Source organism: Vigna unguiculata, chromosome 10 (genome assembly GCF_037176805.1).
Source record: "Vigna unguiculata cultivar grain cowpea cultivar isolate G323 ecotype 2 chromosome 10, ASM3717680v1, whole genome shotgun sequence".
In the NCBI taxonomy this organism is placed as follows: Eukaryota; Viridiplantae; Streptophyta; class Magnoliopsida; order Fabales; family Fabaceae; genus Vigna; species Vigna unguiculata.
Window position 1 is genome coordinate 11,089,330 of NC_140801.1, and position 18,132 is coordinate 11,107,461.

Sequence of the window (18,132 nt, forward strand, 5' to 3'; positions counted from 1 at the left end):
TCTTTTATATCTATTTGGTTGCTCACGTCGCAATGACATCTACAACTACTTTAAAATGACTTTAAAAAATATTAAAAATTTATAAATGATTAAAAAAATAAAAAATAAAAGATTAGAAAAAAAGAATTTATTTCAAGTGTCTATGCGACTGCTCGCGTCGCGTGACAATAATTTTTAAATAATACTAAAATTTAAATAAAAAGGTTTTCAAAATTATAAACAAATTAAATCATTTTTCAAATAATTTTCCAAATAGTTTTTCATAAAGAACTACGTAACCCTGATTCTCCATTCACATGGAGATACGTAGGAGCGAGGATTAATCCTCATTGGGCCCAAAAAATCAAAAAAAATATTTCTGTTTCTTTTGTAAATTCATTTATTATTATTTTTTGGATAAAATAAATATTTTGAAAAATCACATAACTTTTTCACATTTAATTAAAGGTGCCGTCTTAGGAAGGGCGTTGTGGGGTGCTAATACCTTCCTCACGCGTAATCGATTCTCGGACCCAAAATCTGGTTTTTTGCAGACCTTGCTCTTCTTTTATGGTTTTCCATAGTTTCCTATAATAAACTATGGTGGCAACTCCAAACTCTTTATTTTTTATCAAATTTTAATTTTTGGTTCGTTGTCCTGTCACAATTTCGGTTGCGACACTCATAATCAAGTATTGCCCTTTTTATGTTTGTTTGACACATTAATGTATGCATATATTGATATTCTACTTAATTATGTGAGATCCTATAAATTTTAATAATTAGAAATATATATAAATATAGTTAAATATTTTAAGTAAAAGATAAAATAGTTTGTTAGTTATAATTTAAAGCATTTATTTTATTTGAAAAGATTTTATAAGAAATAAGATTTGGTAAATAATTATTCAAATAGAAAAAAACATTATTAAGCATTGTTCGATATTTGTTGATATTCTTTGATATTGTTGTATTGTTACAAATTAAAAGATATCTCGAGATATTGTTAGATATTATGAGATATTCTTATATAGTGTTATATATTATTGTTAGATAATAATAAGTAAGAATAAAAGATTGTATTTTCCTTAGAAATATTAAACTTATAAATATATGGGAAGACAATGTTTAGAGAGAGAATTTTAATAGAAATAGTGACAAGTCAAAGAAGGAAAAAGTGGAGAGTAAGTGGTAGGGGAGCTTGCATTCTTGTTTTCTTGTTTGTATGTGATGTATTATGTATTATTTTATATGAGAATGTGACAATAAAATATTGTATCTATTATCTATTATGTATTAGAAAGATAAAATGGAGAAATATTGTATTATATTAGTATTGCAGATTTATGTGTTTATGTAAACACAATACATTACAAACATAATCTATTTAATAAAGCCATCATTTAATAAATAATCAATATAGGAAATAATTGATAATGATGGTTGCACACACGAGAAATAATACATGGGCATAATATTAGGGATATTGGGATAATATTATTGACATAATATCCTTGTTATTGATTCTTAATAATTAGAATCACAACTTTCTCTAACTCCCTTTCTCAAATTAAGGTGACTCAGTCATCCCAAGTTTGTCTCTCAAAATGTTGAACCTTGTGTGTGTGAGAGGTTTGGTTAAACAATCTACAATTTGATCTGTTATAGGCACATAGGCTATTGTGACTTGATTTTGAAGCATTTAATCACGAATTTAGTGAACATGTATCTCAATATGTAGACCGAGCATGCATAACTGGATTGGATGCCAGTGCCTTAGTACTCAAGTTTCATCATAGTCAAGACCTGCAGTTTGTTGAAAACTTTTGGCAACCAATCTTGCTTTCCTTCTTTCAATTTAGCCATCTAATAATGTAGATTTTTACCATTATCTTGGCTATCTTTTGCTAACAAAATCAACTCCTCTTGAGCTTTTTTCCCACTTAATCCTCACTTTTATTTTGTTTTTATGAATAAATACAATATCGGTTACATAGATCTAATTATACCACTAATCCCCATTTTTGTGACCAATTTAATGATAGGAAGCTTTTGTCTCAAGGCAAAGAAGTTGTAAACCAGAGAAGAAAGAAGAAAAAAAAGCCAAAATTGAAGATATGAACATAGCAATTCAAGGCTGAGCGCCAGAATTCAAGGCTAAGCCTCATTCCTCTCGCATTTTCCAGCGCTCAGCGCTTGAATTCAAGGCTGAGCGCCATTCTTCTCGCATTTTTGGGCGCTAAGCGCTAGAAGCCAGCACTGAGCGCTGATTGGTTTGCATTTTTTGGATGTTGAGCGGTGCGGGGACAAACGCTGAGTGGCACCTGTGCTGATATGGCAAAATTAAACCTATTTCTTTTGGATTCCCGAGGGGAAATGATCTTTGGCAGTTGGAGGCGCAGGAAATCTCATTTTGAGAGCTTGGAGGTGTGCTAGGGCTTGTGGGAACAACTTCATCCTCCTCTTTGTATCTCTTTCTCTTCCATTTCTTCCATTTGCAAGCTTGAGCTCTCCATGACAATGGAAAGCTAAACCCATTTTTATTGGGGTTAGATGTAATCAATGCACTCTTATGTAATTGCAATGCTTTGAATATATATAAATGCCTCTTTCATTGAATGCTAGTCTTCTTGTTTCTTCATTTAATGCTTGCATTGATTTAGCTATCCATTGCATGATTTTTGGTTCATTGGGTGTGGAAATATCTTTTGAAACCTTGATTTGGAACAAGAAAACTCAATGGAGCTTGTACCTAGGAATGGGGCTTTACCCATTGGTTGTCTTAAACCCTAGTGCATAAAGCAAATTTGCTTATTAAGAGTTAAAGGAATTGACTCTTAATAAGGAAATTTAGGCTCAATCCATTAAGGAATTAGGGTTTGAGTAAAATTATGGGTTGGCATTAGCATATTAATGTAGAGGATGTCAAATTGTAGTTGCATGAGAGCATAGTTGGTGAATTCTAACCCCAACAATATAAATTCATATCATTTCTAATCTTTTCCATTCACTAAGTGCCTTTAACTTCCAAAGTTCAATTTTAATCATTTATGCAAAATTTAATTTCATACATGAAACTCAAAATATGGATTCATTCTTTAGTTTAAATTAGTCACTAATTACACAATTATTTAGTACACACGAGTCTCTTTGGAAATGATATCTCAGTCTTATCGGTTACTACTTGCGCGACCTGGTACACTTGCCGAAGTCTTAACAAGTTTTTGGCGCCGTTGCCGGGGACCTATGTCTAATACTAGACTATTTTGTGATTTTTGAGTTATTTAGACTTAATTCTTTTATTCATATTTATTATTTTTGTTTAGTTATATACACACGTTATTTGGGCTAACTTGTAGTTCGATCTTGCTTTTGTTGTTGGTCTATAGTTTATGCAAGTTAGGATCCGTACAAGGAGGATTGTATCTTCAGAACCACTCCTTGTTGATCCTGAGATAGAGAAAACTACCCGCATAAACAATAGTGCCATAAGGAGATAACAAGCTTAAGCACAACAAGTTGCCTCTCACTCTTCTGCTTCAGACACTCTTCCGTCTACTCCTCAGAATCTTGATTCATTTCCAAAGGAAGAAATGGCTGAAAATCCTCATGGTAATGGTAGAGGTCGTAAAAGACGCACTTTGGAAGATTATGCAGCGTTCACAGGCCCTATCAACTTTAATAGTATTGCTCAGCCAACCGTCAATGCCACCAATATGGAGATGAAGCCAACTCTCATTCACTTGGTCCAAAGTAATCAATTCAATGGATTAACTCATGAAAATCCATACACTCATTTATCAACTTTCTTGGAGATATGCAACACGATCAAGATTCATCAAGTACCAGATGAGGCCATCTGCCTAAGTCTATTCCCTTTCTCATTGGCGGGAAATGCTAAAGCTTGTGTAAACTCCTTCCCATATAATAGCTTAAATGACTGGGATGATGTGGTGGCCAAATTCTTGAAAAAATACTTCCCCCAGTCCAAAGTCAACAAGGGAAAGCAAAAGATATATTCATTCCAACAAGATATTAATGAGTCATTGGGTCAAGCATGGGAAAGATTTAAAGAACTACTAAGGAAAACTCTTGTTCATGGGTTCGATCAACATACACAGATTACATTTTTCGTGGCAGGGCATAGATCCCAAACAAAGCTTATGTTGGATGCTTCAGCTGGAGGAAATATCAAGTGGAAGACACCGGAGGAAGCCTACGAGTTGGTAGGGAACATGGCAGCTAGTGGCAATGACACTTATAATGAGAGAACCCATTTGAAAAAGAAAGGTGTCTTAGAGCTTCAATCCCAAGATGCCTTGCTAGCTCAAAACAAAATCATGACTCAAGAACTTGAAGCTCTCATGAAGAAACTTTCTCAACTTCCTCAAGAACTTCAAAATGCGTCTCTAGCTCAACATTAACAAGGGGAAGGTTGTGAATTGTATGAGGAAAACCATTCTAATGGAAAATGTGCCATGCAAAGAACATCTCAAGAGGAAGTTAGCTATATTAGTAATCAGGGCCATCAAGGAAATTTCAATCAAGGATGGATGCCTCACCAGAACATGGGCCAATCAGGACCCTCTAATAGACCCCCAACTTAACCAACTTATCACCATCCTTCTTTGACTAACAGAACCTCAAAACTTGAGGACATGATGCAACAATTCTTGCAAATGTCAACTCAAAATCAAAAGAACACCAATGCATCAATAAAAAACTTGGAGGTGCAAGTGAGGCAATTAGCCAAGCAATTGGATGATCAACGAGGAAGTTCTTTTCCCGCCAACACCGAAGCGAACCCCAAAGAGCAATGTAAGGGTATATTCACTAGAAATGGAAAGGAGGTTGGGCTAGGTTCTAAAGAAAAGGTGGAGGCTAGAGAAAAGAAAAAGAATGAAGAAGAGATTCAGGAGGAAGAAGTTGATGAAGAGATTGTCGTGGAAGAAGAAGAGAATAAAAGTGAAGAGAAAGATAAAGAGAAAAGACAAAAAGACAAAGTTGTTGTGAAACCCTTTCCCTATCCTCAAAATCCTTCAAGAAAAGAGAAGGAGAAACAATTAGCTCGGTTAAAAGACATATTCAAACAACTTGAGATCAAGATCCCCTTTTCTGAAGCACTGCAACAAATACCTTCTTATGCAAAGTTCATGAAGGAATTCCTTGGCAAAAAGAAAAATACATAGAAGAGGAAACCATTGAAGTGCAAGGGAATTGTAGTGCCATTATTCAGAAAAATCTTCCTCCAAAATTCAAGGATCCTGGTAGCTTCACCACCCCTTGCACCATTGGAAATCAAGATATGGGGAAAGCTCTTATTGACTTAGGGGCTAGCATTAATCTGATGCCCCTATCTATGCTTAAAAAGATTGGTGGTCTCGAAGCCAAGCCAACAAGGATGACCTTGCAACTAGTAAACAACTCCGTCAAATACCCCTATGGCGTGGTGGAAGATGTGATGGTGCAAATAGATAAGCTTAAATTCCCAGTTGATTTTGTGGTGATGGAAATGGAGAAAGATGAAGGGATACCACTCATTCTTGGGAGGCCATTCATGAAGACAACAAAGGTTATTATCAATATGGATGATGGAATGCTAAAATTGAAAGACCAAGATGAGGAGGTGACGTTCATTGTTCTTGAAGTTATGCAAGAACCGACTGATGAACAAACTAGTCTTAAGGCCATCAATGAAGTCTTATATGTGACTAGTATACATTGGCAAGCTTCAAAGTTGCTTGAAAAGTGCTCCAATTGTTTCTCTACGAAAGTGAATGAAGATAAGGAAGAGAAAGATGACGTTCGAGTTCACCACCACTCTTTGATGGGAACTAATGAGCTTAGACTTGGCCGACCAATTGTGATGAGAAAGGAAAATTTGAAGATTTCTCCTAGAAGATTCAACTCAAAATGGTCAAGGTTGTGGGTTATTAGAGACATCAAAGTTGATGGAAGGATTAAAATTTAAGCTCCTTATTCTAGAAGGACTATATTGGTGACTAGTGATCAATTGAAGTTGTATAAGTGTGAGGTTGGGAAGCAGCACACCAAAAGCACCAACAAAGCTTAAGCGCATTAACCGTCAGACTCGTGACGTTAAACAAGCGCTTCCTGGGAGGCAACCCAGCAATCTCAACCCTTTCTTTTATTTCAGTTTGTTTCTTTGAGACTTGTTGTTAAACTTTGTGTGTTTGTGAAATTTGGTAGTTAAGTTGAGCATGTTTTTCTCTCTTTTAAGTTATGTGTGCATTAAGCCTTTAATGTTGTCAATGTGGTCTTTCGGTGTGTTTTAGGCTAGTCTTAACATTGGTTTTTGTTTGAATGCATGTTTGCATAAGTGTTGAGTGGCAAGGTTTAAAGGTTGAGAGGAAAAACAAAGAGAATCAAAATATTGCAGCTCTGACGCTCAGCCTTGCCCTGTACAGCTCAGCTTCAGCGACAGAAAAGTGACCATTGTAGCTTCAGAGCCCAGCTTTGATTTCTGGCGCTCAGCCTTAGCGAGAAAAATACACCTTTGCAACTTCATCGCCAGTTTTTGGCGCTCAACGCCACACCAAAAAACTAGAAATCCATCTTTTTACTGATACAATGCTTAGCTTTGAGGTGTAAGATCCGTGGAATCAAATTAATTTAATAAATAATTAATTAAAAAATGCGGGTATTGGGAGCCTTTATGACATTAAATATGGATTTATGTGACGAGTAAAAGTACTAGCTCAAGTGGTTAAGAGTACTTTATTGTGTGAGAGGACTTGGGTTCAAGTCCTATGTATGCCAATTGTGTATTATTTAATTATTATTGTTTTTAATATTATGATTGATCATGTTGAATGATGAGATAACTATAGAATTATATTAATCATCACGAAACATAAATTGGTTAAATGGTTATGCATCGATAAGGCATTGTCATGGTTATGGGTTCAAGTCTTAGAGAACCCGAATTAAACTTTATTTTTGCTAAATTAGTTTTGGCTTGAATGTGAAAAGTTAAAGGAAACCCTAGCTGAATGGGCAGCCTAGTGGTGGCTGAAAAACAATCCATAATGAAACCATGAATGGCAATAAACACCAACATTAAACCATTTTCGTTTATAGGCCCTTAAACCATATTAAGACCCAATTAAAAGGCCAATTAGAGGTAAGAAAGAAGATTTTGGTGGCTGCCATTAGAGAGGATACTGTGAGGAGTGAAATTCAGAGGGAAAAGTATGCTACTGGTGTGAAAGAAAGGCTGTTTTGGGAAGGAATCAAAGGAAGGGGCATTGGTGCTCAAGGGAAAACCATAATTCAAACTTTAAGCCAAGGAAATTCCAGGTCAGGGGAGTTTTACACGTTCTATTTTACGTTAAGCCTGAATTGCATGATATAACTTGTGAAATGCATGAATTATTAGTGTTTTTGCTTGAATTTTGGGGTTTTTTGGAAATTCCCCAGAAACCGCCTGGCGGGCTATGAATAACCGCCAGGCGGCTCATACCATTTTGTGTGTTTTCTGAGTTCTCGTGAGGAACCGCCTGACGGTGTAGCCTATACCGCCAGGCAACACAAGTCTGTAACCCATTTCTAGGTTTCTCTAATGAACTGATTGGCGGTGATGAATATCCGCTAGGCGAGGCATGCCTGTTTGGCTCGATTTTGATGTTCTATTGGGTATGGGCTGCTTATGATCGGATGGGGAGTTAGTTTCAATTGTTAGGTGATGATTGGATATTAAATTTCATTGAGTTTAGGGCGATTGAGGACTAGATTCAATGGAACAGTGCGGATATGGTTTAGGGTTGAAAAATTTAGGGTTTGGATGTTGTGAGTCCAATTGGTGGTAAATTCTAGTGAAAATTGGTAACAATTGAGTGGGGGTTGTACGTTAGTCCAAAGGAAGAGGAATTCACGCGAAGACAAAAAGAATTGGGCAGGAAGAAGACCACCTCGAGGGGTTCGAGAGGTTTCGTAAGGTGGAGCAATTTTGGAAAACCAGAAACTGAGAGCATCGCCTAGCGACAAAGGGCCTGCTGCCAAGCGCTATCGCAGTGGTAGCAGTTTTTGACGTGATTGTGGTTGTTGTGATGATTCTGTGATCCTGGAAAGTAGGTGCTTAAACCTCTCAAGGTTGGAGATGATATTTAGATTTAGGCTTTGGTGAAAACTTGTACATTTGAGAAGGGAGACTTAATTTCATTATTTTATGAGGTGAGGGATTTTATAATGCATTAGATGTAGGGAATATGGAGTGATAGTTCAGGGAAGTGTAAATGGGGAAAGTGTGTGACCAATTGGATAATATAGAGAATTCATGGCAATTGTGTTATTGACATGGTATGTAAGAGCTCATATAAATATAGGTAATAAATAGGATGAATCCAAGTAAACTTGTTGGATCTTAGAAAAGATTAATATTTTGATGCAATCCTGACTATGACAAATGGGAGTTATATAATTGAGGGAAGACATATGATGGAGTTGAGGTGAAGTAGTAATCTTGATGACTATTAAACCAATTGGAATTTAGAAACTCTTGGATTGGGAACTCTATTAATGCTAGAGCATTGTATACACTCTTGATGTGAACAAGACAAGGCATTAACACTGGTTGAATGAAACTGTGAGAGAGTGTGTGAAAAGGTAAGCCAGAACCTAAACCAGAGTTTGTAGGTTTGTAAACTACTGATATGGCGCCTAGCGGTGGGGATGCGAACTGCCAGGCGATAGCTTGGATTCAGAGAGCAATTTGTACGCGTGGCGCCTGGTGGCAGAGAGCGTTCTGCCAGGTGATAGGTGCAGAGGCAGTGGTGTAGAGGCGCTTGGCACTTGATGGTATGTGTCTGCCACCAGGCGTGATCTACAAGGTTTTAGTGATGCTTCGAAGATGAGTTGATGGTATTCCTTGAGTTAAGCTCGGAACGTATCCCTTGAGTTCAGCTCGGGATAGGGGTTAAGCACGTGGCATTCCTCGAGTTGAGCTCGGAATGGCATCCCTCGAGTTGAGCTCGGGATGGCGGATGAACACGAGGAACCCTTTAGTTGAGCTCGGGTTGGCGAGTGTTGTCGGTATGAGTGTCCTGGTTGTGGCCAGTACGGATGAGTCCAGATAGATTGCCCTCCTCGGTAGTTAGCTGACGAGTTTGGTAGTCTTGGGAAGTTGCGAACCATGTTCGTATTTGGGAGCTCCACCTGGCGTTACAGTGTGTGATCCGTAGCATGGTTTCCCGCACGTGCTCTATCGGTTGTGGCCGATAGGTATGGCAGCAAGGCATCTTGAGGTAATCACTAGAAGACGTAGAACATAAATTAACATGGTTGTGGCCATGTGGTATGAAATCAAAGGATGGGATTCCTTTGGTGTGATTGTATGATATAAATATATAAGTGTTTGATATGTGTATGTATATTTATATGTTTTATCTGTTAAGCTCACCCTATCTGCTTGTGTTTGGCGATGATTGTGTGCATAGTACACGGAGCAGATGATGTTCTTGCAGGTGGATCTGGTAGGGCTTAGCCACGAAGCGGGGATAGCTTGGGAGTTTTGTATTTTATGAATTGAAATAAATTGTAAACACTATGGATGTTTTATATTATTTTGAGTTTTATAAATTATGGAAAGTTTGGACTATTCATAGATTTAATAAAGTTTTAAATTTTCCGCATTTTTGGGAAATGATGTTATATTAAATGACGAGTATTTAGTATTTTCCTTATTTTATTATTTAAATCCGTAATATCCTGTCGGGATGTTACATGAGAGGCGGCGTTGAGCACTAGTTCGTGCAATGAATTTTAAGTGTTAGGCCACTGTGTAGAGTGATTTTCTAGCCCAAATAACCCAATGCTCAGCCTCACTCTCATTCTCATTCTCTTGAACCCTAACTCCCTAAATCCCCAATCTCTCTCAAACCCAAACCCTAACACCACCTCTCCAATCCCAATCCCTAAATTGTAAATCCTAACCTAGATTCTAACTCAATTCCAACAATCACCGTTGTTCACCCATCGCTAAGCCTCGACTCCAGCGCACACCACACTCTCATTAACAACCTCCATGCACACGGACCCGCTGCACCACCACCACTCAATCATTGCCAACAACCAGTCCCCACTCCCCCTGATGCATGGCAGATGATGCAGTTGCAGATGCAATCCCTGAACCTCAAGCTAAACACCCTCTGCCGGTTGGGAGTGGTACACACGAAGATGATCTGAGATGTGTCTTTAGCCATGGCTAAGCTACATCTTTTGTCTGTTAAGGAAGTCGAGGCTAGAGTCACATGGCCTAGGGACTAGGCCAACCCTTCTAGAGGAGGAGAAGCGACTTCCTCTGTGGTAGGAGCCCGACAATGATGAAGAGGAGGGGTCCGATGATGATTCCTCCGCCAGGAGCGAGGATAGCGTCTCATGAGATGCTTGGAGTTGAGAGATGACTCTCTTTTGCAGGACTTGTTTTGTGAATAGTCCTGATTTTCAATTATACTTTTAGAATTCAGTTTAAATTTTAGTTTTAACTTTCATTTGATAGTTGTTGAACTTTGTAGCTTGGTTGGTGAACTAATCTTTTGCATTGACTTTGTACTTTTTATGATCATCTTTTGTGCTTCTTATGAAATGATGTTAAATTTGCTTATGAGCATCAGCTTGTGACTGTTCTCATTTTGATATAGTGATGCTTGATTTTAATTGTGATAAATGATTTTGGCATATGTTGACAATTGTGGAACGCAAAGTACCCTGTGAGAGGTTGTGCCCCATAGTTGATTTGTGTGAATACTATTACTGTGGAATCATAATCAATTTTTCTTGAGTTCATTTCCTAATCATTTACTTGCACGCTACAAATGATCAAGGCCATCTTTCTTTTTCCTGTTATATAATTGACCCAATGTTTTTCAAGTATATTTCTTGTGCAAACCCTTTGAGTCTTTGAGCCTTAAACACAAAATGTGTCATTCCTTGAACCCTAAGCATAGTGAAGATTATGACTACCTTACTTTGAGCTTGAGAGAGTAAATGATTGTTAGTCATGAATATGGTTCAAGTTTGGGGGAATTATTGCTGATATAAGGGAGCATGAGAAAATTTGTAAAGTTTTTTGTTCAATTCAATTCAAAAAAAAAAAAAACTACTGCAAAGAATGAAAATTGGTGAAAGCAAGTTGGGAATTGGTTTCATTTGTTCAATAGAGAAGGGAGAAAAATACATTCATGATTTGATTAGTTGCTCTCTTAGCTCAAGGTACTTTTGTTATCCTGAAAAACCAAATTTTCTTCTTAGCCTAGCCACGATACAAGCCATAAAAGCCCTTGTGATGATAGCATGCTTGTGAAAGTTTTAGCCATTTTGAACAAAAAACAAAGTTAAATTGTGTGACATTGTGATGGTGGAGAGAATGTTGTTTATATCCATACACTAGTGGGCTTGAGTGAAACACTTGTTATTGTGAGAAGTGGTTCCCATTGATAGAGGAAACACTTTGCCATGATTGTTGATCCCTTATAAACTTTTGCATGCACTTGTGAAGTTTTTGTTTTGTGAGCACCACAACTCCTCTTGAGCTTTTTTCCCACTTAATCCTCACTTTTATTTTGTTTTTGTGAATAAATACAATATGGGTTACATATATCTAATTATACCACTAATCCCCATTTTTGTGACCAATTTAATGATAGGAAGCTTTTGTCTCAAGCCAAAGAAGTTGTCAATCAGAGAAAAAAGAAGAAAAAAAGGCCAAAATTGAAGATATGAACATAGAAGTTCAAGACTGAGCGCTAGAATTCAAGGCTAAGCCTCATTCCTCTAGCATTTTCCAGTGCGCAGCGCCAAAATTCAAGGTTGAGTGCCATTTTCTCGCATTTTTGGGCACTAAGCGCCAGAAGCCAACACTGAGCCCTGATTGGTTCGCATTTTTTGGACACTGAGCGGTGCGGGGATGGCGCTGAGCGGCACTTGTGCTGATGTGGCAAAATTAAACCTATTTCTTTTGGATTCTCGAGAGAAAATGATTTTTGGCAGTGGGAGGCGCAAGAAAACTCATTTTGAGAGCATGGAGGTGTGCTAGGGTTTGTAGGAACAACTTCATCCTCCTCTTTGTATCTCTTTCTCTTCCATTTCTTCCATTTGCAAGCTTGAGCTCTCCATGACAATGGAGAGCTAAGCCCATTTTTGTTGGGGTTAGATGTAGCCACAATACTCTTATGTAATTGCAATGCTTTGAATGTACAAATGCCTCTTTCATTGAATGATAGTCTTCTTGTTTCTTCACTTAATGCTTGCCTTGATTTAGCCATCCATTGCATGATTTTTGGTTCATTGGGTTTGGAGATATCTTTTGAATCCTTGATTTGGAACAAGAAAACTCAATGGAGCTTGTACCTAGGAATGGGGCTTGACCTATTGGTTGTCTTTAACCCTAATGCATAAAGCAAATTTGCTTATTAAGAGTTCAAGGAATTGACTCTTAATAAGGAAATTTAGGCTCAATCCATTAAGGAATTAGGGTTTGAGTAAAATTGTGGGTTGGCATTAGCATATTAATGTAGAGGATGTCAAATTGTAGTCCCATGAGAGCATAGTTGGTGAATTCTAAGCCCAACAATATCAATTCATATCATTTCTAATCTTTTCCATTCACTAAGTGCCTTTAACTTCCAAAGTTCAATTTTAATCATTTATGCAAAATTTAATTTCATACATGAAACTCAAAATATAGATTCATTATTTAGTTTAAATTAGTCACTAATTACACAAGTATTTAGTATGCACGAGTCTCTTGGGAAACGATATCTCGGTCTTACCGGTTACTACTTGCGCGACCTGGTACACTTGCTGGAGTCTTAACACCATCTGCCTTATATTTAGTTTTAAAGACCCACTTTGAGTCTCTGATGTTATTCTACCCTTGAAATGGTACCAAAGTCCAAGTGTGATTAGTTGTTAGAGCTTTAAATTCTACATCCATGACTGCTTTCCATTTTGGATTGAGTAGAGCTTCATTAACATTTACCAGTTCCTTGTCTTCTATGTCTATTTTTGACAGACCTATATAGGGCAGTTTTGGCTTGTAGATCCCTGTCTTGCTTTTGGTTTGTATCCAGTGTGTGTTGTTCTGTTGAGTCTGTTGGTTATTTTCTTTTGGTGTATCTTTTGGTGTGTCGTTTACATGTGAGGTTGCCCCATCTGCATGAATTGAGATATCATTGAGTGTTGGTTGATCATCATTGACAGCTAGTCACTGAGAGTTGGTTGCTCTTCATTAGCAACTAAGTCACCTTCTTGATGATTCACCTCCCTGTGAATTGATTCAACTGTGTGGCTTGTAGTGGTACCTATAGGACAAGAAGGACAAACAATATGAATTGTTCTAGTTTGTGTTTTTAATGAATTTATAGTGTCAAGAAAGCCATCATGGAAAGGAAAGAGATTCTCATTAAAGACCACATATCTTTAGATAAAAATTCTGCCATGAAATTTGAGGCACTTATTACCCTTGTGAGATTTTTTGCATCTAAAGAATAACAGGCACAACCAAATGACTTTAGAGCATCATAGTTAGGTTTCTTTCCAAATAACAATGAAAATGGACTTTCATTTGGGTTAACTAATGAAGGCAATTTGTTGATGAGATAAGCTAAAGTAAAGAAAGCACTCCACCATTAGTTTAAAGACATTTTAGCCTATGCCAAAAGTGTGAGCCCTAGTTCAGTCATGTGTTTGTATTTCCTTTTAGCTCTACCATTTTGTTGACGTATACGGGTAAGACATTTTAAATTGAATTCCCGATTCAATGGCTATTTTCTGGACAAGTTTAAACTCACTTCCACTGTCACACTAGAGAGCTTTTATCTTCTTGTTAAATTGGTTTTCAACCAGGCTTTTGAATTGAGTGGAAACATGTATTGTTTCTGATTTTTGTTTTAAATGAAAAATTAAAATGAACCTGTTGTAATCATCAATGAAAAGAACATAGTACTTAAAATTAGAGGGAGATAAAACTGGGGCAGGTCCCCATACATTACTGTGAATCAATCCTAAAGGTTCTTTAGCATGAGAGGAAAAGGATTTAAATGGTAACAAATGAAGTTTTTCAAATTGGCAAGCTTCACAAAATGAAAATTGATAACATGATGATGTCTTGACATCGCAAATCTTCAGCATCTTTTATGACTTTATTGTTGGGCTATCCAAGTTTTCGATGTCAATTCTCCTTTAGCGATTTGTGGACACATGGATCTTTATTGATTCGAGAGTTGATACTTGAAAGTTGGTATAATCCATCTCTAAGTTTCCCTCTTAGTAGTATTTTCCCTATTAGTTTGTTCTTCACATAATAGTAGTTTGCATCAAATTTAACAAGGGTATTATTATCGACAGTTAGCTTAGATATACTCAATATTTTTTTTGTTATTTTTGGAACATATAGAACATTATGCAAGTTGATGTTATTCATATTAGTTGTGCTTGAGGCCAATTTTTTAATCTTTCACCATTTCTAACTAAGAGAGAAGAAGTCATACCATTGTTTTCATGAGATCTTGAAGTTTCTCATTTTGATGGGTCACATGATTGTTAGCTCCACTATCAAAGTACCATTCATAGCCCTAATTGTGGAGGGGGAGGCTATGAAAGCACTATGATTTTCTCTCTTGTTATTTTCAGCATTATGATTTGAATTCTGTGTATGACTTATCATAGCGATACAAGCAATTCATTTCTATGTGTCTAATCTTATTACATACCTAACATATTGGTTTAGATCTACCTCTTTCTCTACCTCCTCTGAAGTTAGAGCCCCTCCAATTACCTTGTGTCCCTGGTTTATTACTTCTGAAATCAGTTTTGGTTGCAAGGTTTGCTAAAGTATTCATTGAATGATTATTGAAATTGTTCAATTGTTCTATTCTTCTTTCAAAAGCCAATAGTTGGGCTTGTAGATCAACCCAACTAATGTTGTTGATCAGATAACTTGACCACCACCGGATTGTAATCAGCATCTAGTTCATTTAGCATTTCAATCATCAAATTTGAGTTGGAGATTGGTGGTCCTGCTAGCTTTAATTTATCAACAAAGTTCTTCATTTTGAGAAGATATTGATTCATCTTAATTTCTCCTTGAGGTAGATTGTCCTTGATTTTGTGTGTGCACCTGCTAGGTTTTGGGCTTCATCCCAAAGTTCCTTAGAGGTTTCATAGTGAAACAAATGTGTTGCAATATCAATGGCCATTGAATTTCTTAGCCACCCTAGGAGAGCTTAATCTTGTGCAATCCATTCTTCATAGTAAGGATTGGTTTTCTGAGTTTTGTCACTTGTAGTGAGAAATAGTTTTGGGCATTCTTTTATTTCTAGTATGTAGCCATCAAGTTTGCAACCTCTTATCAATGGAAGAACTAGTGACTTCCATAGGAGATAGTTATCTCTGTCCAACCTGACAAAAATAGTTGTGGGTAGGTAATTTTTGTGATTTGTGTTGCCTGCAAAAGATATGATTGGATCGAGAGCCTTCAAGCTTAAGAGCTTTGACACCAAGAAAGATAAAATGGAGATATATTGTAGTATATTAGTATTGTAGATTGTTGTGTTTATATAAACACAATACAGTACAATCATAATCTCTATAATAAAGCCATCATTGAATACAACAAACAATATAGGAAATAATTGACAATGATGGTTGCACACACGAGAAATAATACATGGGCATAATATCAAGGATATTACGATAATATTATTGACATATTATCCTTGTTATTGATTCTCAATAATTAGAATCACAACTTTCTCTAATTGTATTATCTATTATATATATATATATATATATATATATGTATATATATATATATATATATTATCTATTATTTATTATATTTATTATATAATATATGAAAAGAATATACTAGGAAATTTACTTTATTACCCATTTTATTTTGTTAACAAGTAGTGGCAGATCTTCAGTCAATATTAATAAAAACCTCATTTATTATGTTGTCTTTTCCAAAAACTCGGGAAAATTTAAACATTTATTACAGGAGAAAGTAATTCAAAATTCATACTTGATAAAACTTAATTATAATATCCAAGTATGTAACATAACGGTTTACAAGATTATTCAAAACCATAAATAATAAAAATTTTGTAAAAACTTTTCCCATGCTAGCCCCGCTTCGGCTCTATGCCTCACCAGGACCACCTGCAACATCATCTTCTCCCGTGTAACGCATTACATGATCATCGCCAAACACAAACAGATAGGGTGAGCTAACATATAAACGTACATATATATTAAGGTTAGGATATATGCACACATACACATATCAAAGGAAACTCATATCCTTTGATTCCATACAACATGGCCACCATCATGTCATCCATGCACTATGTCTTTAGATGAAACCACAAGATGTCTTGTTGCCACACCTATAAGCCAACACTTGTAGAACACGTGCGAGAAACCAGCTACAGACCACACTCTGTAACGCCAGGTGGAGTTCCAAATATGAAACATAGTTTGTAATGTCCCAAGACTACCAAACTCATCGCCTAAAGACTGAGGAGGGAAATCTTTCTGGACCCATCTGTACGAGCCACAACTTGTACACTCACACCACCAACACTCGCCAATCTGAGCCACAACTCAAGGATTCCTCGTGTTCATCCGCCATCCCGTGCCACAACTCAAGAGATGCCATTCCAAGCTCATGGAATGAACGTGTTTACCCTCTATCCTGGGCCACAACTCAAGGGATATCGTTTTTAGCCACAACTCAAGGAATACTCCAGCAAGTCGACCTTTAAGGTATCACCAAAGCATTGTAGACCACACACATCGAAAGCAAACAGTTATTCTGCCTCTGCATTATCGGCTGGCATCGTTCCTGAGCTGTTAGGCGAACCCCAGTTCCAAACCACCTAGCAGACCCTTCCTGCCGCCAGGCGCCAAACACCTCAGAAAGCACTGTCTCTGTAGGTACTGCCTGGCAAGATGACCCTCATCGCTAGGCGCTACACTAGTACAACGAGTTTACTAGTTTAAATCCTGCAACACCTTTTGCTCACTTCCTAACACTTTTCCTCTAACCTTAACTCTCTAAGTTGAGCAATCCAATCATGCACTATAACCCATAATTCACCTTCACCTCGCCACTGCCTAGCTAAAAACCATAACCTAATCCAAGATACCATATGAGGTCTAATTTGATACTGTCCAAGCTACTTAGAACCATTAAATTTGACCTACCATGTATCAGTTTGTTAATTTTTGGTATCATCTCACGTACTATGACCTCTGCCCCATATCCTTTAATCACATTTTAAACTTAAGCAAATCTCATAAATAACTAATACCACATCAGATTATGCAACATTTGTTCTTAGCCCTGATCCAACTAACCTCCTTTGTACCTTTTTTGCATCACTTTGCCTCCAAAACTAATCAACCTAAGTTTAAGTCAAAGACCTTAATTCATGCATTAGTTAGATTTATTATTACCTATTCAAAGGCATCACCTAATCCATTCTTCCTATTTCATTTTGGACTGCAACAGAACCCAACCCCTCAATTGCACCTCACAACAACACAATTCAATTTTCACTGGTATCCTTTGCCCCATATCCTTTAATCACATTTTCAACTCTCTCAAAATGGAATCTATTACAAACATATATATCATGGTTCAGAATTTCCATATCAGAATCAACACAGAATCCCAAAAACATCAAAATCGCCTCGCGGCATAATTGTGATTCAGCCCTCCTCTTCACTCATCATGATAAAAAATATTATTATTAAAATAAAAAATAATTAAATAACACACAAATGGCATACATAGGGCTTGAACTCAAGTCTCCTCATGATAACTAAGTACTTTTAGCCATCTAAGCTAGTACTTTTCCACATCATACATATTAGTATTAAATTCCATAAAGGCTTTCACTACTCGCATTTATTAATTATTTATTTATTTAATTAATTAAATTTCTCGGGTCTTACAAAAATTTTGGTTGAAATACTCTTTTGGTCCATTTTTTCGTCCAAAGATGTAAGTTGCTCTCTTTTAATTTTTTCAAGTTTCAATTTGGTCCCGATTTTTAAAAAATAATGTACTTTGATCTTTTTCGTTAAATTTTTTGAAGCGAAAGAAAGATTTTTCATCAAAATGGACAC

The 18,132-nt window shown here is 36.7% G+C and overlaps 1 pseudogene; it reads right to left on the reverse strand.

Annotated features, from left to right (window-relative positions):
• Positions 1–14,480: 14,480 nt before the first annotated feature.
• Positions 14,481–15,048, reverse strand: LOC146882137 (uncharacterized; annotated as a pseudogene).
• Between the last annotated feature and the right edge of the window lie 3,084 nt (positions 15,049–18,132).